This window comes from Trachurus japonicus, chromosome 3 (assembly GCF_045865225.1).
Source record: "Trachurus japonicus isolate A0001 chromosome 3, Traja_1.0".
In the NCBI taxonomy this organism is placed as follows: Eukaryota; Metazoa; Chordata; class Actinopteri; order Carangiformes; family Carangidae; genus Trachurus; species Trachurus japonicus.
In genome coordinates, this window is record NC_140909.1 from 18,565,050 (window position 1) to 18,591,599 (window position 26,550).

General features: G+C 42.5%; 1 protein-coding gene across 5 annotated transcripts in view; it reads right to left on the reverse strand.

Annotated features, from left to right (window-relative positions):
- shf (Src homology 2 domain containing F) overlaps positions 1 to 26,550 on the reverse strand; it is a 92,081-nt gene that overhangs the window by 48,774 nt on the left and 16,757 nt on the right. The gene's annotated exons all lie outside the window — the stretch shown is intronic.

Here is a 26,550-nt window from a genome sequence, read left to right on the forward strand (position 1 = left end):
CTAAATGAGATACATGTCATACGGGTGCACTGGAAATCCCTAATCACTCAGGAAAAACAAATTTGATTAAAACCTTTCAAACCTTGACTGAAGCAACACAAAAATCCAGCAATAAATAAACATTCATCTAATTTAATTCCCATCAAACTGAGAGTGACTCTTATGAAACACCGGCAGTCACTTCATTAGTATTATGTTAAAAAAAAAAGAAGTGTACAGAATGCATTTGGGCTAATGGCTGCAAATATCTTAGGGGCTCAGAGGAGAGCAGTACACCTGCAGGGTGTGCTGCTTTTATGAGTTTGTTAGTCCAATTTGCACCTGCGACGTGCTGCTTCTCTTGCCACGTCAAGCAAAATTAAACAAACATTAACTATTCCTCTTAATAGCTGTCTTAATGGAGTGAACCAGATGGGAATAATCCACAACGCATCCATCTCAGGTCTGAGCAGTTATCAGATTAACATAATCAGCAGTAACTGAGCTTGCCTGATCTTTCATTTTCCTGCCATTTAAACACAGCTTACCATCAGACTGCTGACCATGTGCCATGTCTCAATTACACTTGCTTGCCGAGATGATGTTAACGCCCTTAATTCTTTGTGATGCCATTAGATGTAACAGCAGAGAAACCTCATCTCAGCTTCTTCCATACTGTCTATTGTCTGTGCTATTAGCACAATAAAATGTCTTAGCACAGTCATGAAATTAAGGATATTTGAAGTAAATGTGTCTCAACTCAATAGGTATGCTATTGCTATCTAGAGAGGCTTTCAGGCTCTGTCAGTTGGTATAATTGTAGTATAACTGTACCGGGCATGGTGCCGGCACGAGGTGAACAAAAGATGTGGAGAGAATGGCTGGTAATTGAAAGGTGGCTGGTTGGATTTTTTACGCCAACAGGAGGGTGTGTCCCTGCTGTGAGATGGGAAGTGCGTTGTGCTGCTTGCTGCTAAACCTCACACTGCACCTGTGATTGTGGGTGGCTCTGAAGAAATACAGCCTGAAGTGACGAGTGCACAAATAAGAGATATTATAGCTAGGAGGAACAATCAGTCATCCTTCAAAGACTATTAAACACAACAGCAACAGTGTAAAAAAGTTCATTGTAAAATTATTTCTTCAGGTCAACAGTGGCTGGCTAGAAATCAGAGGCCTGCTTCAGCCAACCTCCCTGTGAACTCAAAAGCTCAATAAATTTGAAGTGGTAAATCTACAACTATTATAGCCTAACTGTACAAGAACAGAAAGCTTGGCAGGCCTGACAGTAACTGAGAAGGACATGGCAAAGTGAAGAATCCAACTTTTTTGGTATAGTTGCAATAAAAGTTATCCACATGTTTACAAGACTAATTTCAACTAGTTTGAATGTGTCAGCTCAGGTTTATTTTGTTTATGTTTCAGTCAGGGAAGCTGGTAAAAAGTCAGAGAAAGCCTGCAGGCCGATTTTCACCCGATTTGACTTCAAGACTGTTTTCGTCTCATATGAAGCAGCGAGGCAGAATTGATACTGTCCTGTGGCTTATCTGTTTATTTTACAAGTGCAACGCAGAGTTGGTATAAACAGCAATGCTCTGTGCTAAGTCCCACTATGTAGGAAACTCCATGTTAGGAAACAAGAAGCTCTTGTTCCTGCATTTCCACAGAACCTCAATGAAGATTTCTCCTGAAGTGTCACTTCATACAGTGTAGACATGCAGTCACATGTAAAATTCAAGATGCTTTCACTTCTTTTTTTTTTTCCAGTGAACTATTGCATCCAAAAAAAACTAGAGTTCAATGAAACATTGCTGACATGAAAGCTGATTGTTTAATAAGTACCAAACCCTTCAGGTCACAGACCCCGTCCTTAAATATAAACGTTGCTATTAGTCGCACACTCATAATATATGATTAAGAATAATTAGATTCTGTTCGATTTACTGTCAGCCACGCAGAAGTTTGGAGCAGGTGGTCTGTTGTTTGTTGCCTGCTCTGTTTCTATAAAATAATTTTACATGAGTCCCATGAAGAAATTAGTTTTGACATAGCACAGTGCAGAAAATAATGACTTTGGAAAAACACACACCGCTATTGTGCTTTATTCAGAACATCTGCAGTGCTTATTAGTTATTTATGTTATTGTCACATCGATGTTCATTTGGTGGCACTGGCTTACCCACGTTTATCAATGGCAGGGATCAGCAGGCTGTCTCCTTTCACCAGGGACAATCAGATGTTTCAAATGTGAAAATGTATGAAAATGCATGAATACAAGTCAGCTATGAAGGAGAACTGCCAATCCAGAGACAGTGATCTGGCTGCTACGCACTGAGCCAGATGGGAGAGAGATAGACCAACTTGATGCGTCAGAAGAACCTAACAGCATAACAGCACAAGTCCCAGCACTACCGACCCCTGCTTTAAGGTCATCCAGTGAGGCCAGAAATGAACACAAGAACCGTTTGCAATAATTCTAACTTTTTTCCCATCCTAACTAAGATGTGGCCATGTATTACAAGGAAATAACCAGATCCTCTGTTGCTTTCTGGACAATGTTAAGAACAATAATTTTCAAGAAAACACATCCTTATGAAAGTGGATACATGTGTGGAGGAACTGTTAAATCGACACCATTTACACTTCTGTCAGCTGTGTATTTTATGTGGTGGGAAAATGTGTGCTAGTCTTTGCTGATATTTTTGCTCCAAATCTACTAATACTTTAAGAAAATCATGTTTCCTGGTTAGAAAAGTGACTTGAGAAAGTGAAACTGAAGCAAAGCTGACAAAATGATCCCAGACGATGACTTGAGGAATTTAAAACAGACTGAATATTGGAACAAATAATGACAAGTATTTACTCAAGGAATATTGTGAAAGAATCAAATAGCCTGTGGGTTATTGATTTACATTTACACTTTTCATTTTAGTTTATTGTAAGGTTATCTTCAAGAGACTGAATCTAAGAAAACATGTAGAAAGACAAACAAATTGCCCAAGTACCTGAACTGGTTCTACAGATGTTGACAGATTTTTCATATTGTTTATGATTTGTTTTAGTGGCTTTGACTAATTAGGAAACACAGATTGAGCTGGAAGAGTAAAATGACTGTGCTGTGATTTGTGCAGTTAAACAAACAACCGGCTATTTGCACTGTTATTATATTGAGCTTGTACACCTGCTACGCGAGGCAAATGTTGATTTTATTTATAAAACCTTGAGCTGTTTTCTTTTCTGTCTCGACTCAGGTGTGTTGTTTGGGCAATTAACAGTTTTTAATTGTCATTCAGTTAGAGTTACAGTATGCAATTCTGACAGCACCTATAATAAGAGCAATAACAAATATAGCTGCAAGCAGTGATGTTGAGGCCAAGCAGTCATGGAGCTGCCATGGAAACATGATGTCATTATGGTGTGCATGGTCAAGAGCACACCCTGCAAGTTTTATGTCAGTTGATTTAAGATTGGCTTGTGACTTGATTTCTTGTTTGGTGCCTCTAAATGCATTCCTAAGACTGTTTGGCTGTGACGAACACACAAATCAACCTTGGTGAGGTTTGTCCAAAAAAACCCACATTAAGCTATAATCTGAAGTGGCGACCACAACGACTAGGTTGACATGACAAGTTACCATATTATCAGACATAGGAATTTAGATTTTAAGGCAGTGAGGTCCCAGTAAGTTCATGTTTGATATTTAGTTTTCATGTATAAAAGTGTTGCTGACATATGATGTCAATTCTTATTTGGTGGTTGGCAAAATTTGTAATTGGCTGCGACAATGACCATAAAAAAACAAAATTCCTGAATCTGAAGATCATCTGAGACAATTTTTGTGCAGGTTGGTCAAAGTTCATTTGGCAAGTTACAAACACCTTTATAGAGTCCAACATGGGGGAAATTGACATTATTGGGGGCATTTAACTCAATTCGATCCAACAAATCCAATGTCGTCTTGCCATGACGACTCCCAATAACTAGTGACTACAATGTTGTTAACTGTTGTAGGAAGAAGCATCGATGAATAAACAGCGAGAGTCATACTCATCAGCCAGATGACATAGCGTTTCTACATGGGGACATCTGACAGGTCATTTTCAGCCTTCCACCAATCTTGGATGTAAATGTGCACAGATGCTGACTCAGGCACAACTGAATCCTCTCACGTTAATGAGTTTCTACACTGCAAAGATCCACAGTAAAGAAAAATGTTTCTGCAGCTAAACATCCATGTTACATGCAGGACAGCCAAGTAAACAAGCCTAATGTGTAGCCTACATCCGACATTACTTATGCTATTACACATTAGCCTAGCTTAAAAACAAACATCAGTCACAGCAGCCTCAAGGAAAACAAATTTTCATAGCATTTATAGGTTTCAGTGGTTCAATCCATTACGGAGATATAATTACAGAAAAAAACTCAGATTTATCAAAAATGCACTTCAAAAGAGGTTTTTTCACATCACTACCTTTGCCTGTGTAAATCGTTTTGAGTGTGCAAAAAAGCTCCAAGGACATATAATAATGTAAGGAACTTTTTAAATTCCAAAGCCCCTGATAACACATTTTTCCTGGCCTACAGGTGTTCTGGTATGTTGTCAAAGCTCTTATTCAGACAGTGACATTGGTTGTGCCCAGGTTTTAGGCACAACCAAAACAACAAGCCTGAAGCCTGTTCTGAAGACAGCAAAAATAAATCTGAAGACTCATTTACCCTGTTAGGTGAATGTATCATGGTAACACCAGCAGCACAAAAGGTCTGAGGTCTCTCGTGTGAGATTGCAGCTTAAAACGGGGAGTCAGTTGATTTTATAAATAAGGGATAAGAGCTTCCAGATACCTGCCTGTTTCACATCCAAGTCAACTGCCAACATTTTCAGCAAGGCAAGCAGTCTCTCTGATTCAACACTTTCCAAGGCCCGCCTTAGCTCTCTTAGGCTATCTTAATTATGCATCAACTACTGATCAAAGGCAATTAATAGGCAGAGCAGCCTTTTGACTCTGTGGCTCTTAACCTTGTAAGGCCTTCAGTTCTGTTGAATAAATTATCAGCCAAAGGGATCTTGTGTTTGCATAGTGTCGTTAGTAGACTGAAAGGTCTGATGTGCGGGCAGCAGCACACACTTATCGTTTTAGACCTACTCAGGCCTCATGGGTAAATCTGGAAGACTTAGTACATCTGCAGCCTTGGCACTACCTCACTTTGCAGAAGAGAAAAAAACTGATAACCATCAGTTGATCCATTCCAGTCTCCATCAGTGGACAGCCAATCCCCTTAGTAAACATCATCAGTATGCTGACAGAGGTACAAGTATCAGGGCAGTGGGGCACAACAATAGGGAGCGTGATTCAGGTACGGCAGGCCCAGACAAACAGGCTGGTACTCAGAGGAACGACAGCTGGAGAAACAGATGCTTTGTTTATACGCACAAGAAAGCACACGTGCCCTTTATTAGCACGACCTTGTTTCACATTCATACTGCTACACATCTGACCTGCCCAGTACTACAGCCAGTATTTAACACAGGATAAAGAGTAGCTCCAGTAAGTTGTCAGACTAGAGGCCACTCAATAGAGGTACTAGCTTACTCTGGGATATAAAAAAAAAATCAACAAAAAACTACTACAAAGTGAAGTTTAAGGTTGAGATTTTTAATGGAGTTTTAAACATTACACATCAGCAACACCTGCCACCCCCTATTCTACCTTGTACAGGAAGAAAAAAGGCCTACGTATGATATAAATAGGTCACACTCACCAACAGATACCCATCTATCATTATAAGGTTTGCTAAGTGTACATAAACTCAATACACAAACCTAATTCTCAGCCAACCTCCCAGAAGGTTTCCTGCAATATTATTTTATTACAAAGAAATCATGGTTCAGTGCTCCTTTTATATTATTCCATACACAGGAGACCAACTGTTTTGCTGCACTTTATAACAGAAACTACCTTCCTTTCCTCAGGACAGAAAAATGTGTTGTACATGATCAGTTTGTTAGTCTCGACTGAGAGAAAAAACAAAAGAATCCAGGATCAATGTAGGCAGTGCAGACAGGTGGGATGTCAGAATCCCTCTCTTTCATTTTGTTTTAAGAACATGACCTATTTCTTTCACTCACTCCCTGTACATTTAGTCTTCTTTCCCCTTGTACATTTCCGTGCTTTCACAGAACAGAGGCCTGAAAAGGAATGGGAGTTTTCATTCCGGATCTCCTTTTCAATTAAACTCCCTCGCTTGCCAGGAGGAAAAGCAGTTCAGCTCTTATGCAATCCTCCTCCAAACATTGAGGCTAAGTGGCAGAGAGAATAGAGAGACAGAGAGTGAAGAGAGGCAAGAAAGACAGAGAAGAATGAAAGGAGCGCAGGAGGGGCAATCCTCAAAAGTGTCTGGCACCATCTGACCCAGCGAGTTGTTTTCCTTTGTCAGGATATGGAGAGTGTGGGTGGGTGGGAAGCAGGGTGCTTCCGTCTCCATTCACACGCTACTTCACAGACATGGCCATTCTGTCGCCACACGCCTTCAACAAAACTCTCGTAATCGTGCCAGGCAGCAGGTAAACACACCGTCAGCCCACCTGACGTCACAAGGCTACTGCAGCACACCAGGTCCCCAACACGCTCCACTTTCCGTTGAGGGGGGCTACAGAGATGAAAGAATTGAAAAAAAGGAGGAGGGACAGGGGGCTAGATGGAACTGCAGAGAAACTTTGATAAATGGGGGAGCATTAACAAAACTCCCCAGGGAGCAGAAGAGCAGGAGAGAAGCAAGGATGAACAAAAGCAAGCCGCAAGGTTTCCGAAAAGTAAAACTGCTGTGGTGGCTGTGTATGAACCCCCTCCTCTCCATCTAAACCCCCACCTCCACCAGACGCTGTCTGTGTCTGTATCCTCGGAGTACACAGCAGCCGCTGCTGGAAATACTAGGTCAGACTTGTCTGAGAGAAGCTGCAGGCTGCTCAGACCGGGATTTTCTGCATGACACTTCACTGCTCCAAGAAAGCCCAAAGAGTCCAATTACCCCAGATGAAACAGCAATTACACTGCAGTACACCGATCACAAGATTTATATGGGTCCAAAAGTTCTAGCATTCCCCACAGAGTTAAAGACAGCAAACAATATATAACCTGTCTCTAACATAAGGCAACATGACTGACCATTTTTGAATCAGTCTTTGACCGACATAGTGCATGCACAGACTCACTTCAATGTCTGCCTGCTAGCCTGCATAATCACCACCTTCACGTATAAATGTAATATTCACATCCCGGTGGACTTCCACTTTAAGATGAAGAGAGGCTTGAAGAAGAAAAGGCCGGTAAAAATTCAATGCATCTTTCAAGTAATGAGGATAAAGCCTGCTTCATTTCGCCTTGAGATGTATGAGTAAGGGGCAGAGCAGCTCTGTTGCAAGGAAATGAGGAACCAAAGGCATAACACGCACCTACGACTTTCTAGCAAACACAACTGGAGCACAAACAACCTTGGAGTACTAGAGTAGCTTGAATCAAAAAATTGAAACAAAACTAAATTGAAAATGTTTGGTACACCTCTGTCAATCTTAGGTGGCAGTGGCAGCGTAACATAACCAAAGTAACCACAGGTGCTCCTCTCCCTGCTGATGTGCTCCCCCTGAAGGATCCTGGGAAACCTGGGATACATTAAAAGAGAGGCATCAGGCATCAAACTACTGCTGCATTCTCTTGGATGTATGGGCTGTGTCAGGATGTCTGACTTCCCCATCCAATGTCTCTGGATAAACCCATCGACAGAGCAAAGAAAGGGTAGTTTATATTGGATATAAACACAAAGCCTTTGACCACAAGTAAGGGCCGGGTCAGGCTGTTCTTGTGACAGTCATACACTATCTGAATACCATGTCTTTCTGTCTTGTAGTGTCTCAATACTCTCCCTGACCACTTCATGTACAGTTAAAAAGGCCCCAGAGATTGCTCGGGCCATTCTTAGAATATTAAAACTAAAACAATTTTATCTTTGTGTTTAGCGCAGCTTAGTATGCAAGTCAGCCGTTTAAGTTTTGTGCTGCTACCACCAATTTCAATTAGAAATATTTTGAGCCAGCCTATACATTGTCTCCTCAACAGCAGTCATGCCCTCATAAATCAAATCTCTCTTGGTTGAACAGTGCTGACCAGCACTATCGTGTTTATTTGATGCCCTTTGAAAATGGCTTTGGCACTGCAATCATTTGCAGTCTGCTCTGAGCAAAAGACTGACACAGGATGAGAAGAGCCCATTGTTATTCTGACGGTCCTGTACACTCCACACTCTGCCTTTCTTTCTCTGGTGAGGAAATGACCCACCTGCTGCAATCCAAGTATGGAGGCTTTACTGCTCAAGTGTTTTGTTGTGTTGAATACTGCCTCTTAACGCAGAGGGAGCACTGGCTACTGAGCAGGGGCTGAACAGGGTAAGGGTCTCTCCAGATAACCCCCGAGGAGCCTTGGTATGTTTCCATTGTGGGGATTTCATCAAAGCATTATACATCAATGCACCGGCACAGCTGCAAGAGCATATGAGGGTACTCAGGTATGGTGGAAACTCCGACCAAGGGTGGGAAAAAATGAAAATGAGGGTAGTAAACGGTAGGGAATACACCACTCACATTATATGCATGTGTTTCCTGAACACTTGCATGAGCACACACACAACCTGGGGGAAAGCAGTATTGGCTGGAAGTCAGACTGTCTTCGCCAAATGCTTTAATTTTGTTTCCAAGAACCACATGAGAGAGAGTGAGTTTGCTGTCAGTCTCTCTTCTTGTTTGATCAGTGTAATCACATTAGCCTGCTTCATTCCTTCACACTTTGAGCAGAGAATCTGAGCTAACACACTTCCCGACTAATTAACAACAACACATACAAGAGACATTGTCCACAACTTTACCCCCTCATGCAGTGATTTTCATAGCCTCTCTGATTAGCGATGAGACCATGTCCAAAAATGAAAATCGTACTTCAATGAATATCGCTATCCGGCTGGTAGTAAATGGTGTTGAAAACTGTGGAGAATCTCTCTGACTGAAGTTATCCCCTTCAGTCTGCTTTATCCGTCCCATTTATTCTGTTTACTAAATCCAAACCGAGAAGGCAGCCAGGGGACACAAAGGCAGTGAAAGAGAGGGGAGAGAGATGGGGAGGACACCAAGCCAAGTCTCCTCTGTGTGTTTGTGGGTGCTGATGAGCTATGCTGAGAAGATATAGAGAGGGTTTCCTGCAGGGCAGCAGTCTGCTCTGAATGGGCCAGCTGTTCTCTGCTCATTCTGGTGTCCCTGTGCCCGCTGAGCGGCCATGCTCTGCCAAGAAGAAGGACAGACAGAGCCTCGCTGCAGCGCTCACACTGACAATGCCTGCCTTTATGAGGGTTTTCCGTTCAGAGGTGACCAACAGGCTCCAGGATAACTGGGGAGACCATATGCTCTAACCAGAGCAGAGCTTCTGCTTCTCCGTCTTTCTCCTCGGGACATGGTCCACCTCCGCTCAACCCCACGACTGGCCCGGCCTGACCCGGCACGGCCAGCCTGCGGGTGGCCGAGGGGCCCCCAGGGAGGTGTTGATGGGCTTGGTGTCCCAGGCTGGATGCACTGCTAGCGGCATGCTGACAGTTACATGTGAGCCTGCTGACAGAGCACTGAGGGGGAGCCGAGGCGGGCATGGTGAAGCAATGTAGCCGGACATCTGTGGACTTGCGCGGGGCCGCAGAGGGTCAACTCTGAGACGGAGGGGCGGAGAGTCATGGATGCCTCTACTTTATTTGTCAGCGGGTGCAAAGACAGGTGCATGCAGACAGAGCATAAGGACATAATGGAGCAATTGAGAACAGTCAGTTAATCATTCACAACTGACTCTTCAATTTCTGAGAGTGGCAGACCTTGAATGCTTTCACTCTGCTGCGAATGAAAAAGTCAGATGGTTCAAATTGAAGCATCACCTTTAGAGGCTCTGAAGGAAAACTTAATAGCTTTCAAATTAACCTTGGTTGCTTATCTGTTTGAAATGATAGTGTGATACAAAGAATATAAAGGCTCAGATCACAAAATACTCTGGTATCGTCACGTCATGAATAATAACATGGTCCCAATCACCCACACAATCAGTGCAAGAAGCAAAATAGGCGCAAGAATTGTCCTGAGTAAACACTGTGATTGATTACATTCAAGGCCATAATCATTGGATGTCATGATGTAATTAGTCTTTAATCTCACTTCCAAATTAACTCAATGGTTGAATCTATTTTTCATCAGAAAGAAATTACATGCTGCTCATGTTCTCTTATAAGGTATCTGAGAGGATTTACTAAGCATTTTATATGCACAATCCAATCTGACAATGTCCAGGATACACACAAGACAGTTACTGTGCATTATATTAACACATTAACTCTGATATGAAATACACCCAAGTATCTTAATATGTTTTTGTTATGTTCCCATTTCATTCAGAGAGTTGTGAACAGAAAAATGTATCAGTGCCTGCACAACACATTATTTAGTGGACTGTCCATTAGCTGTTACTCAGTAGCTTCTTCCGAATCAGTGTCAGAAATCCTGGAGTACAAACATAAAAGAGAAGATCTGAATTTCTGAAATAGGTGTTTAATCTCTGAAAGATATGTGTTTCATTTCCACAAGGCATGTTCATGAAAAGCTGTTAAAATGGACTTAGATTAGCTTAGATTTCAAAGCTCATTTCCACTATTTTTTTCCACCACATCTTTAACTTGACACTTAAAGCCTTTGATATCAAACTATTAATTACAATATATTTATATATAGCGATTTATGATATATTAATTACATTTCAGCAGACTATGGGCTTGTGTGTAGGTTGCAGCACACATACACAGTGACTGCCATCGACGCACAGCACTGCTACTGACAGTACCACAGCAGTTGCAGCAGAGTTGTCCAGGAGATAAATACTATCTACATCACCCGCAGTAATGCAAACAGACAAAGATGCAACATACAGTTGGGTGCTATCATCAGCATCATACAACACAAAGCACTCGCCTCTGTAATTCACCTGCTGCCTTGTGTAAGCAACACATCTCTTTGTCTGCCACATCTGCTTGGGCTTAATGAGATCTGAGGCTTGATAATGATATTACTGCCTGCAGAGAACAGCAGTGAGAGGAGGTTTCCTTCCTCTGTGTGTGTAGGGGACAAACCAAAAACAGACGTTCATATGCTGTCAGTACTCATTACTGTGAGTGCAGCGATGATGTGGCTGCATGTGAAAAAAAAACAAAAGAAAAAACAAGACAGTATGTATATGGACATGCAGACACATCAGCCATCTTGTCGGTGGTCATTACCCAAAACACACTGATGTGTGTTCAAATGCAAATTGATGCTCGTCATTTTCACCACACATGTTGCTGCACTTGATGCGTCTGCTCGGTCCTAGCCAATCGACCGGTGGCGGGTGCACAGCCGCAGCAAAAGCCGGTCTTAAAAGGATGGAGGATTTCCTGTAGCTCTCAGGAAGGCCTGAAATGCGGAAATATCACCAGCTGAGATTGTACAATATTTATTGCCAGTCGTCCTCCTTCACCCCCAAAAGCTTTATAAGCTTGTCAGGTCGACCGGTGTCTGAGCGACACACAAGTCCAACCATAATGCGGGCTGACAGCACTCAAGTTAAATATACTTTGACATTAATGGAGGACATGATGTGGCGTGTTTTGTGTTTTGGTTGTGTTTCGGGGTGTGTTGCAACAAGGTCTAATGTGCCCCATATTGAAGAAAAAGACAAATCTAATATTTAATGTTGAGTATAAATGTTTAAAGTTTAAATGGTGCATATTGATACTACATCTGTCTAATATTTGATTCGCCCTAGTTGTCCATAAGCTCACTTGGTGTAACAGAAGCTTGGACGGTACACAGATGCTAAATTTAGATTTAAAATCTTTCCAGCTATTGTCTAAGCTTTCTAATGTGTGGCTCTGATTACAAAGCAGGAAGCCGACAATAACATCTGCGTAGGTGGACAGCACATTTGTGTCTAAAGAGCTGTCATCCCCTTGCAATATAATCAAAGGCTATTTTCAGACAATAAGATGCTACAGGATTAGATAAGGTTTAAACAAAAAAGTTGTAACCAGCCAGACACTGACGTAACACTTCTCAGCCTCTAAAATTGGTTCAACCAGAGTCCAAATTTAAAAACGGTGAGTCCAGCTTTGCATTTCAAAGGAAATTACAGAATGACAAATGACAGGTATTAGTGTTTCTCAGCATGCCAACCAATTTCTGAAACACAGATTTTTGTGACTCAGATGTTCCCTGCACATCTGTGTATGTGGATCTGATTACTCAGCAGTGACTGTTAGTAAGTCGCACAAAGTGACGCCAGAAAGGTTAAAGGAAATGTTAGGAATTATTTGAGTATGTGTATTCCTGCAGCCTTGTTTGCTCAGCGGTTCGCCTACAGTAAAGTGACAGGGAGCCATGTTTCTTCAGAGGATGAGTCAGACCACAGAAGACCTGTCTGGCTGGAGACAAGGACACACACTTGCTGAATGTCAAGACTGGTGTCATTTATGTCCAAACTACCAATTATACAAGCCAACACTGGGAGGCAGTTTGGTGGCTGAATCTTGTGTTACTTTCAGACACAAGCTTGTGATCAGTGGGGTACTAATTCAAATACCTGAACTGACATGAATAATCTGGGTCAGGAAAACACATGAGCAATGCTTTGACTCAAGCTGCCAGGGTTTGTAACTCACATTCCCGCTCTCCTGTTACTTACATTCCCAGAGGAGCCGAGCGCTGAGCACTGTGTGACTGCAGTGAAGTTTGAGAGGTGGAGTTAACTGTATGAATGTCAAGTAAGGTTTCAGCACTGAGCCTTACAGCTCACGCAGGCTGGTAAACATCTGTGGAAGTTTACTGATGCCTTGAATCAGAGCTTCAAGAGGGATGATAGAAGTTGCTGCAGCTTCTCCTGCATTTGAGGTCACCAAAGTTTCAAAGGCTATTCTCAGTTCTTATTTGAAGTATTTCTTATTTGCAAGGTTTGATGTTTTCCTATAATGTGCAGAAGCCATTTCAACTTTTAGGCTACAGTATGTATACATGTATTGTACCTCAAAGTCTACCCAGTAGATTTTTACATTGACACTTGAACGCGTTATTTTTAAGCTTATTCTTATTATTCTGACATACTGTTTGGTTTCAGTAACTTTTTAATGTTATACTATCATAAATGATCACTTAGTTGATTTCTGCTTTTACTATGGGTCAGAGAGAAGACACAATGTCAGTCCTCTGTATGCCCTGTTCATGCAGCAGCATTGACAATAAAGTTTGATTTTTGACTTTGACTCAACAGATCCATCTGACACATGCTTTCTCCGAGGTCAACTATAAACTTTAATGCTTAAATGCTATATATCGGCAGCTGATCAAAAACAGTCATTTTAGCCAGCATCACCATAACTTGTATGTCTTTCTCTGGCTTTAAGGGACCTCTAGAAGTTCACATAAATGCTATGTAGGCAACATTACTTGACACTGAGAAACAAGGGATCAGATAAACTCTACTTCATTTTTTTTGGTCACATCAGGTATCTAGAAACCCCCCTGTGACAGTGATCTCAGAAGGCCAGTGTCCTTCTTGGTTGTGTATGCCCTGCAAAAATCAATCGCGGTTCTGTATTCTGAAGGCAGCAACCAGTGCAATCAAAAAGTCTAAATGTCCACCACAGAGAGTCCAGGTCCAGGTCAGTCAGCCTGGCCCCCCCGCCAATGGTCTTAGGTCTAGGCCATATCTTTCTCATCTTTTCCCACTGTGCCTTGAGTTCACACCAGTCACCATTTCACAGATAAAGATATATTAAGAATGAACCATCCCTCCACAGCTGTGTAAATGCCTATACGAAATGGGGTGCCTTGCCAGAAGGAAATCATTAAAACTGCAAAAAAAGTCTCGCTTTTTTAAATTTTTTTATTTAAGGTTTCCCTTCAAAGCCAGATACTGATAGAAAGGAAGAGAGAGCAGGAAAGCAGAAGAGGCAAAAGAAAGTTAAAGAGAAAAACAGCCAGCCAGCCCTTCAGTAGCTCTCAGCATCCACTGTTCCACATCGATACAACGATCAGAGTTTCCAGATCACTGAGCTGGGGGTTAACCGCTGCTCTGTGCACTGTACAAAGGTCACCCAGGAAAGGCTTGGTGTGAGGTCCAGGGGGGCCACCTGGAGGAGCCACACTCTGGGCTCCTTTCTGGCTTGGGCTCCGTTAATCACCATGACCAGAAAGTCAATACTGTGCACAAGTCAATTACCCAGGGAGGAGAACTCATGGCGCCATCTGATCCAGGAGTTTCCCTTATCCAAGCGACCAATCTTTCTGACAAGTCAAATCATAGGCAACTTATTGGATTCGGTGGAGAAGGAGATCTTTACATTAATAATTCACTCTGTCCATGCCTGCACCTCATCCCGCTCAGTGCTACAGAGACTGAGACCACACCGATGCAAACAGCGGGTGAGAAAATGTAATGTTCGAATGGAAATGAGCCTCTCTCGCAGAACTATCAGTCTCCTCTACTCTCCCCATGTCCTCTTATTTTTCTCCATTCTTTTTTATTCTCCACCTCCATCTTCCCACCCATTCCGGTCAAACGGTGATAGCGTTCCTGAGCCGTTTCTTTCACTGTCACAAATTCTCAGTCTCCCATACTCGCTGTCCTTATTGATGCAGCTGAAAACAAAAACAGTGACAGCTTTGAATATAGTTTCTGACTTTCACATCACAGAGATTTGTACTAGTCTAAATAGGTAGGTAAAGTAAAAAAAAATAGAATGGTGCTGAAAAAAAAGGCTACATGCCTATTTCTGGTCTGTGGATACTCTTCCTCTGCCTGTCCCCATTCCCTTCCTCGCTGACCCATGCTGCTATGACGCTAACAGGGCTCTAGCCTCTTCTACTTTACTTTCATCCTCTCTCCAAATGATCTGTCGTTCTCTTCTCTTTCTCCATCTCCTTGCCTCCATCCCATTTTGCTCTTGCCAGTGGTATCCTGGTGGTGATGAAGTGCCTGGTCTCCCTCTGTGAGCTGCTGTCCCTAATGAGGCTCCTCGGCCACACACCGTATCAAATTAACAGGCTGCGCCAACCTATTACAACCCAAACCCACAAGCCGGGCCTGAGGCAGACCCAGCACCTCACCTCACTGCATCAGTGATCGCACTTGGTGATTGATAAGAGGTGATGCAAACAAAGACAGCAGGGCGGGAGGACGAGGGGAAAGACAGTGAGCTGAGGAGTGGGAGACAAAGAGAGCCAAACTTAAGATATATACATCTCTATTTTTCCTGCAGGGAAAAATATCAGTCTTTCCTATGAGTAATTACCCTCATGATAGAATAAGTAATGTGGAGAAAAGGTCACAGATGGCCTGTGTGAAGAATAGCCATTTTATACGGTGATTATTGCCAAATAGCTTTCTTAAGGAAATAATACACGGTCATCTATAAAGTTGCATTAATTCTCATTAAGTGCCTATTTCAAAGTTGTTCATTTTAATAAATTCTCATCTTTTGGCAGCAGAAACTCCCAAAAAGAAAAAGAAAACAAACATCTGGATTGGCTCACCATCAGGCTTAAAATATACTACTTGGGTGGGAATGCATGCACAGGAGAGTGTGTTCTGCTACAACCATCCATCTGCCTAATTAGATCTTGAATCTTGGAACGCACACTTGACATACTCTGATAAGGTTATAATCTCCCTTGCGCCTTTATGGTGCTGGTTCACGATTTTAATTAATTAGTTGCTTCAAGTTTAAGCATGACATTCCTTTATAACTGCAAAAGAGGAGGGCAGGCACAGGCAGATGCGCTGTCCAAATTACAGTCACACAGTACATGTGTTCATAGTTCAGCACGGGAATGTATACAGACGTTAAAAAAGGGAAAGGGTTAATGGGTAAATCAAGCTCCAATAATGGTGGGATTACCCTGCAAGGAACGATAACAGCATGTTTCCCTGGAAGAGAAACCAAGAGAAGGTCATTCCTGAATAAATGTCCCCAATAAATTGGCTTCCAGAGAGAAAAAAGACCCTAAGGTTATTTTACAAGACAACAAGACTCCTATAAAAAAAGCTTAGTCCATAGTCTATCACAGTGAAAACAGGGATGTCCAGGACAACTGCCTCTTGGCGACTGATAGAGAACCAAAAACACAGATGGAGGAAAAGACAGATGCAGAAAATGTAGGAAAAAAAAATCTATGGTAGATTGAGACAGGAGGAAGAGGACAGATAGAGGGAGACAATACGATTAAGACAAAAAAAGAGAAGAGGGAGACAGAACAAAACAGACAGCAGGAGACAAGAGAAAATGTTAAGAGCCTATATACTAGATAGAGAGAAAACAATACAGACATGCTCTGTGGAGAGATGCAGTGCTGGTTTAAGATGACGGCTTCATCACTGTGCACAGGCTCTTCAAACCCTCCTCATCCAGCCCTGTTGTCAACCGGCTTCCTTTGCTACATTTCTCATGGTGCAACAGCAGTTAACAGGCTGGTCTCCACAGACTGCTCTGCTCTATGCTTCACACAGACAAACACAGGCACAAACATTACACTGCTTCACTTACCATCATTTTAAATCACGAGATATTGTAGGGATGTCTCCTGCACAACCCAGTCACTTTATCCTTTTTAAACTTTAACAAGATAAAACACAAATCGAGGTTGTTTTTGTTTGAAATACCAAATCTGAGACATAATTATTCATAGGAAAGCTTGAATGCAAAATCAGGATATCAAAGCCCTGAGTCATAGCCTTTACGCAAACAGCTGGTGTAGTGCAAACATGCTCACATACAGGCCTATTATCTGATTCTGTAGCTCTGGTTGTCCCACTTCCAAAACAACTAGACTGTTTTGATTCTGTGTGAACGAGGACACTGGTACTAGTTACGATGCAAAAGCCTCATCAAACAACACAAGGAGGACGAGCTGAATTCCAAGATACCGATTGAGATGTGCTTCGACTGCACGTGGGCGTGTACCAAATCTTAGGGTTACAGAGATCTGCCCCATCATAAAGCATGTCTGTGTGCATGCATGTCTTCTTCACACATACTCCCACACAACCCTGTACACTTTACTGCTGGTTTCAGTGTATTTTGCATACATGTCGCTGTGTGTGTTTTATTTGGTGATCCTGTATCTATCTCGCTTTTTTTTTTCTCCATTTGGTGTCCAACTGTTCCTGTCATGTTCTTCAGCAGCTGCAGAGTGCTAGCTGCCCATTTGCACGCACACTCGCACCTAAAATGCTTTCTGTCGCAGACAGCATGTCAACAGGCCTGATTTTCTTTCCAATTTGACTGCAGCCATCCCAAAACACACAGGTCTGTAATCAGACTGGTGCCAGCCATCTCCCTGTCTATTACTAATTCACCAAGTCTGTCATCCTCACCCTCTGTCAACAGACACTAAAATCAGACCAATAACCACCATCAAGTAACTGTGTGCAACAAAGACACTGCAGTCTGACGTTCCATCACCGCTCTCAGGGAAATGAACACTTGTAACATCAAATGACCCAAAGAAAAGTGTGTCTGTACGCACAACAGCTGCATGTGTCTCTATCTGTGCATGTGTGTACTAAAAGAGATCATGCGTGTGTGCTGCTGGCCCCAGGTAGCCGGCAGTGGGTATGAATTCTGCCCCTGTCCTCCTCTGCAGTGGCCCAGACATGGATTAATGGTGTCATTAATCATACCTTTAAAATGAATGACTTCAGCACCTCCAACTTGCGCCAGAGTGGCTGCTGAGCCCCCCACCCCCTTCCCCCTTCCCCCCTGCACCCCGGCCCCTCCCTAAACACTCAGCTGTAATGGATGGATAGTGGGTCTGCCATCGTATCCATCCTCCTCTTGGCACAGCTTGGCACAGCCTGGCACAGTGGGATATCAGAGGCCAGCTGGATTGCTTTTGCCAGTGTACCATTTCATCTCAGTTATGGCGCTATATCTGTCTTTGTCCATTTGTGGGTTTATGTGCAGTCAGCCTGTTCAAAAGCCAAAACAAAAAAGTATTCTTATAGAAGTAATAATGAAGAGATTGTCATGTTTCTGGTAAAGACTGCCAAACTACTACTGAATATGCTCAAAGGATGCTCGCAATTCAAGGTATGTTTGTTTAATGATGTTCACCCCACATGGAGGAGGTTATGGTGGAAAGAGGTGTGACAGATGGAAAGAACAAGATATAAATCAATCCTTCAAATGAAGCTAAAACAAGGAAGGAAACAAAAATGCATGATGGTTTTCTACAAGTTGTATCCTGTGCATTTCAAATGCAGCTCTCCATTTGGTTGCTAACCAGTCATTTTACCTGGGAAAGCACCAAATATAGCTCCACGTGCCAGCCTTGTGCAGTTGTTCTGATAGGCGTTTCTATGCAGTGGTTTTATGCCTCCATGTGGCAGCAGCCAGAGCCAGAGGCAGACTGTTTTAAGGTTGTCTGCTGCATTATCACCGACACAATGTCTTAGTTAAACCTTGACAGACTGTCTTCAAATTGTAATTGAGGAGGTGAATTTTCATAGTGCAGTTTCGATCTTATCGCTTTGTCCTTAATTTGCATTCAACCAACCTGCATGGCTCCACCAAGAACCGGTTGCAAGTTTTGGTGAACTACAGTTGCTTGGTCGTATTTTAGCAGTTAATAATTCAGATTATCATGTCTTCAAATCTTTTATCTTGTCCCACCAATAGTCCAAAACCCAAAGTTATTAAGTTGACAGAGAAGAGCAACACTTGCTTACATGGAGAAGCAGAAAGCTGAGAATGTTTTCTAATAAAAATGTAAGACAAATCACTGAAACAGCACAGTTATTGTGTTACTGTGTTTAAAAAAAAACAACTCAAAGCTCATCGCCATGATTGTGCGCTTTGGTAAAAGAGGACTGCTCAAAATAATGACAGGTAATCTAATCACTCTAACCAGCAGCATGTGTCAATATCTAGAGGAAATGTCAAATATATTGACATCTGTCCGGCACCAAAACCATGCACAAGCTGAGAGTGGGCTGTCTGAGCTCCAGTGCTGGGTGACATTCATCGCTAAGTGAGGGGGAGGGAGTTATCAGGCTGCAGCTTGAGATTTCTCGTTTCATCAATAAGTCGTCAGTCTTCCTGCTCTTCCCCTTTCCTCCCACCTCCTACACCTTCCGCTCCACAGTTTCGCCAAATAACCCCTCCACGCTGCAGAGGCTGCTGGCCATTACCTCGTAGGCCAGACACACACACACACATACACACGCACACACAGCGATAACCCGCTGGACAGTATGTCACTGTCAATGTGAGGGAAACACACAAAACTATTTTTAGAACATCAGTTTAAGCAGGAAATGTTTTACTAACCATGCATGCTGTTTTTTGACACAATACAGCTACACAGCTACAACCTCATTCCTCTTCTTCGTCTGGCCAGTGAGCTTCACAAAAAAAAAGTTACAGCCCTTTTTTTTTCAGCTCTTTGGAAAATTGTGAATGGTTGAGTTCCCCTACTGCACCAGTTAATGAGGTGAGATTTGCTGCTGAGCCACTAGTAACGACCAGGGAAAACACGGAAACAGCCAAACCATGCTCATTTAAAAAGTGAGTGTCTTTTGTTGAAGCTAATTATTCAGCAGTGAAATCCCCTCATAATGTTAAAGTTAAGTGTCTTCTATAAAAAAACAAAAAAAAACAAAGATCAGTGTAATAATGACAATGACATGATGGAGACAGCGGAGCACAGGAATCTACAATTACAGGCAACTTTAGGAGGAGAGTTTATCATGAAACTAAGTAAATCTTTCTTATATAACTTAGTTCATATCTACACAAATCTTCAGAAAGGATGTAGAATAAATTTATATCAGACAACCCCAGCTTGGCACAACTCGTGAAACATCACCACATCTGTTATCTGAATTATCATTTGTTAAAATTATGGTTTTCAAACAAAGTAGCTCAGAATAAGCTGCACTTCCACTGTGAAAGCTCTGGTTCACTCCAGGGGGATCTTGTTCTTGTCCTGTTTCTTTAGAAATACAACCCAACTCTGCTCGGATTACATAATGCATTTTTCTGACAAGGCCATTTTTAAAAGTTAAAATAATATGGCCCCAACAATAGTACCAAGCCAAAAAAAGAAGAGGAAGAAAAAAGAAAAAGAAAGACCACCTGACACCAGTTGTGGCACTGCAGAGCACCAGTTTTTGCCTCACTTAGTGCCACCCTGTCAGATCAGTGTGTAACAACTGTCAGTCATTTCTCATGCGATCACGTAGATGTGACATAAGTGGGTAGCTCACATCTGCAATAACAAGGCAACCACTGGATGGAGTTTAGATGCAATGACTCGTGAGGGAGCAGGATGGGAGAGAACACTGTTTCACTGTTTTCTCTTAAATAAGTCAACATCCTGTGTTGAGGAGATGATCTTATTTTTCATTAGGAACTTAAAACCACATTCTTGTACATAAAAAAGGAGGCTTAGCTAAGTATTGGAGAATAAACATTCCTACTTTTTTTCAAACTACCTGCTGTGTTGCAGGGCAGCTTACATCATCATTGAGAGAACATATTGCTCTGCCTTTGTGGCCTTAATTTACTTCGCCCTGCAGCACCCAAATGTACTCAGCACTATACTTGAGCTGTGTCATCAGTCAACTGAGCAAACAAAAGTCATCATCCCCCACAAAGCATGTATCAGCAAGTCTTGATTACAGCCCCAGTGCATAAATATAGATCCTGACTGGTGTTGCTGCCTTGGTCATTTAATAGCTCTCAGCTCTTCACCAGTTGTCTTTAAGATGATAAATAATATTTCATGTTTATAATTGTGATTGATTTGATATGATTTCAAGTTGTACATGCCTGGTTAAGTTGGCCAAATGTGGAGGATGCTGTGAACTCATCCAATCAAAGAGTCTGTGTGTCAGTGACCTCAGAGACATTTCCTGTTAAACTCAGCAGTGACTCGTGCATGGAAACTTCTCCCACGTCGTGTGTCTGTCACAACTTGTTGATTCATTGTTCAACCTGCCAGATTTTTTTTTTTTACTTTCTTAATTTGCCAAATCTCTCTGCATGATATGTGAACCATACTGTATATACGTCAGACATACACATTTGTTTGCCTTAATAAGAAATAAAGATTCAAGGCAGTGGTGTAAAAATAAAGATTTGAGCTAGTGTGTAGATTGCATGGCCCTAATACCCTTTAACAGTAGTTGTTGTGAGATGTGAGAGGACAGAGCAGGGTGTTAATTATTCACTTCCCTGTATGGTTTTCAGCCACTGGCCTTGCAGTCCATGCTTATTTATAGCTGCCAATAATTAGCTGTGGTATTGCATAAATCTGTTTATAAGGTAATTACATACACAAACACTCAAACGAGACTGAAAAGAAAATGAAACCAAAGATGAGAGAATAACTTTAAAAAAAACTAAATGTTGTATACTATAAACACACTAAACCACAATCAGAGGTATTTCCAATACATTCTGGAAAAAAAAACCCAAAATTAACCTTTGCATAGGTGCCACTGTCGGTACATGCTCTGGATATTCCTCAAGTTACAGCTCGGGGCAATAAAAGCAGGGTTGCAGGCCAGGAAATGTGCCGCCACATGTACCTGCCATTGCCCGGAGCGAGTTTTCACTCGTGTGAGTGAGTGAGGAGGAGATGGAAACCACTCAGCACACCATGCCTCCATTCTTTTCTCTTAAACTGTCCCCACAAACTAAGCCACGGGTGCTGTAATATAAATTTGTTCCCACCGTCTTTGCCTCAAGGTTTCTCTCACAGGTCTCTTGTTTTTACTTTTCTGTATCTGTCTTTCTCAAGTCTTCATATTCACTTCTCCTTCCATTTCTCTGCTGTAATCTCCCCTCATCGTCATCATCTCTCTCTCTCAGTGTCCCCACCTCTAAATGTGCTCCCTCATCCACTCTAGCTGTTGCCAAATTGGTAATATTCCTGGCATTTATCCTGTAGAGCCAACAGGGGGCTTAGTGCCACACTATCATGAGTAATTGAAATAATCAACTCCATTGCTAATGACTCATCTCCTTGGCACTGGATACTTGTCTCCACATCACTGGGAGTGTGGTACAGGAGGTGCCAGTGCCGGGAGACATTTCCCAGCACATTTCTCAGACGGAGGGAAGAGAAAGAGAAATAGTGATCGCCCATCCACTGTGAGTCAACCATTATGGAAAGTATCAAGGTTTTTTTTCCCCCCAGGCGTTCTGGCCCTGTTGCACAACTCTAAATGACTGAGCATGACCTGAAAGACATGATGAGGAGAAATTGAGGTTACAACTTTGACACAGTGTGTAATAAATTCACCACTGGCGTTAAGTATTTCGCACCAGAGGGGATATTTTTGTCCGATTCGCCCACCTCCACATACACACACATTCACATTCTCACACACCTCAACGCACTTTAGGTGCAGTGGCATTGCTATAGCTTGAGGACTGGACTGGAGTGTGTTTGCTTGGGAGAGCTTTGTATAACAGGCCTTGTCTGCTCTGTGGGAAAACTCTCACATGGTCGACTAGCTGACTGACTGACTGACTGACTGAATGAATGACGAGTCTAAGGAGAAGGGTGTTCACTGAGAAATGGCTCAACGTAGACTGCTGTGCAGTACTAGCCCAGCCCCTTGTGCGTGTCAGTGTAACAAGTCTCAACAGCTACAACAATGTGTGCGAGGGAACGGAGTCAAGTGGAGCAGATAAAGTAACATCACAAAGGTTGATGTTAGCTTTGTTTCCAACAGCTCCTCCTATGATAAGGTGCTAACGCTTATGTTGAGGTATGTGGGGAATGACCAAGCTGACAGCTGAGGCTCTGTGTGTGTGTGTGTGGGTGAGATACATAAAGAAGGTTATGAGTAACTGTGAAATCTGGCGCGACCTTGCACCTAAAATACATATACCTACCTGCAGCAGCACAAGTTACACACCTTCAATACAACAACTCAACATGCCAGAACAGCAGCTGACAATGAGCAGTAGAATCGGGCTCACGCACACGTTCGACAGACTTACACGGATACAGAGACAGCGCATGCAGCGGCTGACATGAGAAACATTTGAGGCACCCCTGAAAAGACACACACACGCACGAAGGAAACGTTATAAAGACAGAGTGGTTGTGCACATGTCTTCACATAACTGCAGGTGGTGCAGTAAGCCGCGGCCTGCAGCCAGTGTGGAGCAGCTTATGCAGGGGGGGGGGGTGGGGGTGCGGTGGCTTTTCAGGTTAAGGAAGTCGTGACATGCCCCTCCAGCAGGCCCATAAATCAGCCAGCTCAACCTCACTGAGGATGGCTCTTGGGAGAGAGAGGGAGAGACATGGAGCACAGAGCACACACGTACTGGCACGAGCGCCATGTCGGTGCAGCTCACACACCAAGACGCGCATATGTGCGCGATGGTGTGCGTGCTGACAAACGCACACACACTACACACCCACAGCAGGAGCGCACACTCTGTTATGTAAACAGCTGTGGCACTTTTCGCCTCAGGCCTTACAACACGCCACACCTCTCACTATGTGGTTGAATGTGTGTGTTTGTGTGTTTAAGGTGTGAATGTTGTGTAATCAAGGAATTATAATTCTGTCTTCAAAATAGCACATCCGGTTTCTACATAATTTTATCTTGCACTCCTTTACAACCATGTGATCTTTTGTGATTTATTTACAACACTGAGTTACACAACACGCAAATCAGTCACTGGCTTCGAAGCAGAATAAAGTTCAATGAAAAGAATCACATCAGTGTCTGGAGATGGCACATGCACGCGTCGAATTGGCCTGTTTACGGCCAGTGGCTTTTCTTGCGCAACAAGCGTTTCCGCTCGCTCACCTCTACGGAAAAATGCTCTTCCGACCAATCACATGAGATCATGGAGCTCGCAGTAAAAACATGCCAAAGCTTAATCATCAACCAGGTCGTTTCACGCATGACATTGCAATGGCTCATAAAATGCAGAGCAGTGAAAAAGCCTTTTCTAATCAGCATATGAGACTGACCTCATGCTTGCTGTTAACAATGATGTCACATGCTTGTGCAGAGAAGGACTTATGTCACATGCAGACTTATTGTACACATTGAGCTAACTGGCTCTGTAGGTTTAGAAACAGAACACCTTCAGCTCATTCACCATCCTGAACATCCAGTGTCTGATAGTTTTTACGAGGAATAATCTTCTCACATGAAAGGTGATTTTCTCTCAAGACAAACAGCTGCAGATTTTGGAACTAATAAAGCAAGATTTAATTCAGGCTTTAAATCATCACCGTAGCTACCTTAATAAAACTAAAACAGGAAATGTTTCCTCAATTTTCTCTCTCTCTCTCTCCCTATATATATATATATATATATACACATACACACAGACACATACACAGTATATATATACAAATGTATATGTACTGAATAATAAATTACTGTGGTGTATCCGTAAATAATAAAAAAAAACTTGGCAGCGCTGAGATGTGTGTGTGGGTGTGTGTGTCAGCAGCTCAAAGTAAATCTTGTGTTGAAAGTCGAAACCTAAAGGTTGTGAAGGCACACTAAAAAAGACTGATTTATTTTCAGTCTACTTCTTTAGCTTTAACTGCAAACATGTTTTATAAGAAACTATCCTTTACACACACACACACACACTGAATTTTACAAGTTGAGACAGAGTTCGTTTATGAGGAGGTCGACTAACCATTTTATAGATGGCATGAATTGGGCTGGCGGTAAATTAAAAACTTGCTTTGACGGCCATAAATAGTGAAGTTTCTGATGTGTTGGCGTGTTTGGGGTTTTGGGGTTCATCTGAGCCCATCTGTGGACGCAAGAGCTGAGAAGAAAGGGAGGCTGTTAGAGCTTCAGCTCCATTATACAGCCAACACTTGGAGAACTGAATACACCTCAAGTATTGTTAACTATTCAAGTCGTCAGTGAGCAAAACAAAACAGTTGTCTGGAGAGTGAAAGGGAAACGAGATGAGAGAGAGTAATAGTGACAGAATGAGACAGGGAGGAAGATGCAAGTCTCACAGTGGTGAGCTCCTCTCCTCTCCTCTCGTGGCTACACTGCAGCAGCGCCTACTAAATTCTGAACATGCAGTTCTGCCTGACCAGCGCACCGTCAGGATGAGAGATGCAGCAGTGAATCTGGAAGAATCCGACCATGGGCAGCAAGAGAAAGAGTGAGAGCAGCTTCTGACCCTCGTTAAATCATCCAGGCACCCTTGAGCAAAGCATTTAACCCACAGCTGCACAAGTGGGGCTGACCCCAGCAGCACCCCAGCGTGAATATGTGTAACTGTGAATTTGGAGACAGGCATTACTGGGCAGTTAGCTCAGTGTTTTTCTATACCAAAGATACATAAATATTTAAAAAGAATCAGTAACATACTGTGTCACTGATTTGGTTCAGATAATATCATCCACTTAAATCACAGAAAACAAAAACAAAGCCCTCATTATTATCAATATGGCCTTGACTATCAAGTATCAACATCATCCATCCTTATATCTATGGATGATTGCCAATATTAAAAGGGTGACAGCAGAGATCCACTAACAGCTCTGCAAAACAAAAAACTGCAGAAAAAAAGAACTAGTGATCAATAGAGATGATGGATAAAAGTAGGGAGCCTGAAAACAACTCTACCTAGTTTTAAAGACAAGAGCAACCAGTCCCCCCCCACCCATCCCAAAAAAAAGACAGCTTCAGAACCCAATATCACATCAAATGAACAATTGCTGCCAAATACAATACATCCAAAATGCAGAGCTGTGACAACTTGCAGAAAAAAAAAACCTGGAATAAGCTCAAGATGCAAGTGATACTGCAGGGGGCTTGTTCTGCTTTTTTTCTTCTTTCCTCCACCTGAGAGAGACGATAAATCTTCAGATTTTATACTCAGCTGAGGCAATGACTGGGCCAGAGGTCAAACCAGTAAGACAGATGAAAACAAGAGATTGTCTGGAGGCCCATTAAAAGGAAATTGCTGAGTAGGGACAGAGACATTCATGTCCTGTCTTTGTGGGAGCTATGGGAGCAAGTGGGTGTATGTGTGTTCATAAGGATACAGTACGTGTGGGAGTTTGAGAGGCACCGTTATATTGGAAATGATATGACTTCGTCAGTATATCAAAAGTCTAAATGGTGATATCTTCTAGCCCCATAAAAATCTGCTTGAGATCTGACATTTGTGAACATTTTTCTGAAGCATTCTTTTCACAGATCTGTGCAGGAGAGGAAAACAAGCGCCACATGTTTTGTTTTCTCCGCATTTTTCATCATTTTCTTTTCCCTCTCTGCACATTCTTTGTTCTTTGTCATTGCTGTGCTCATTTAGCCACAGAATGAATGTGTACTCTGACAAAGCTGTGTGGAGAATGTGGTTCGGCAGAATTCTTATGTTAGCACACAGCTATTGTTGTCCTCAGAAGGAAAAAAAAAAAAAGCCTTCCTGGAAATCCCTGCAAGTGGCTGG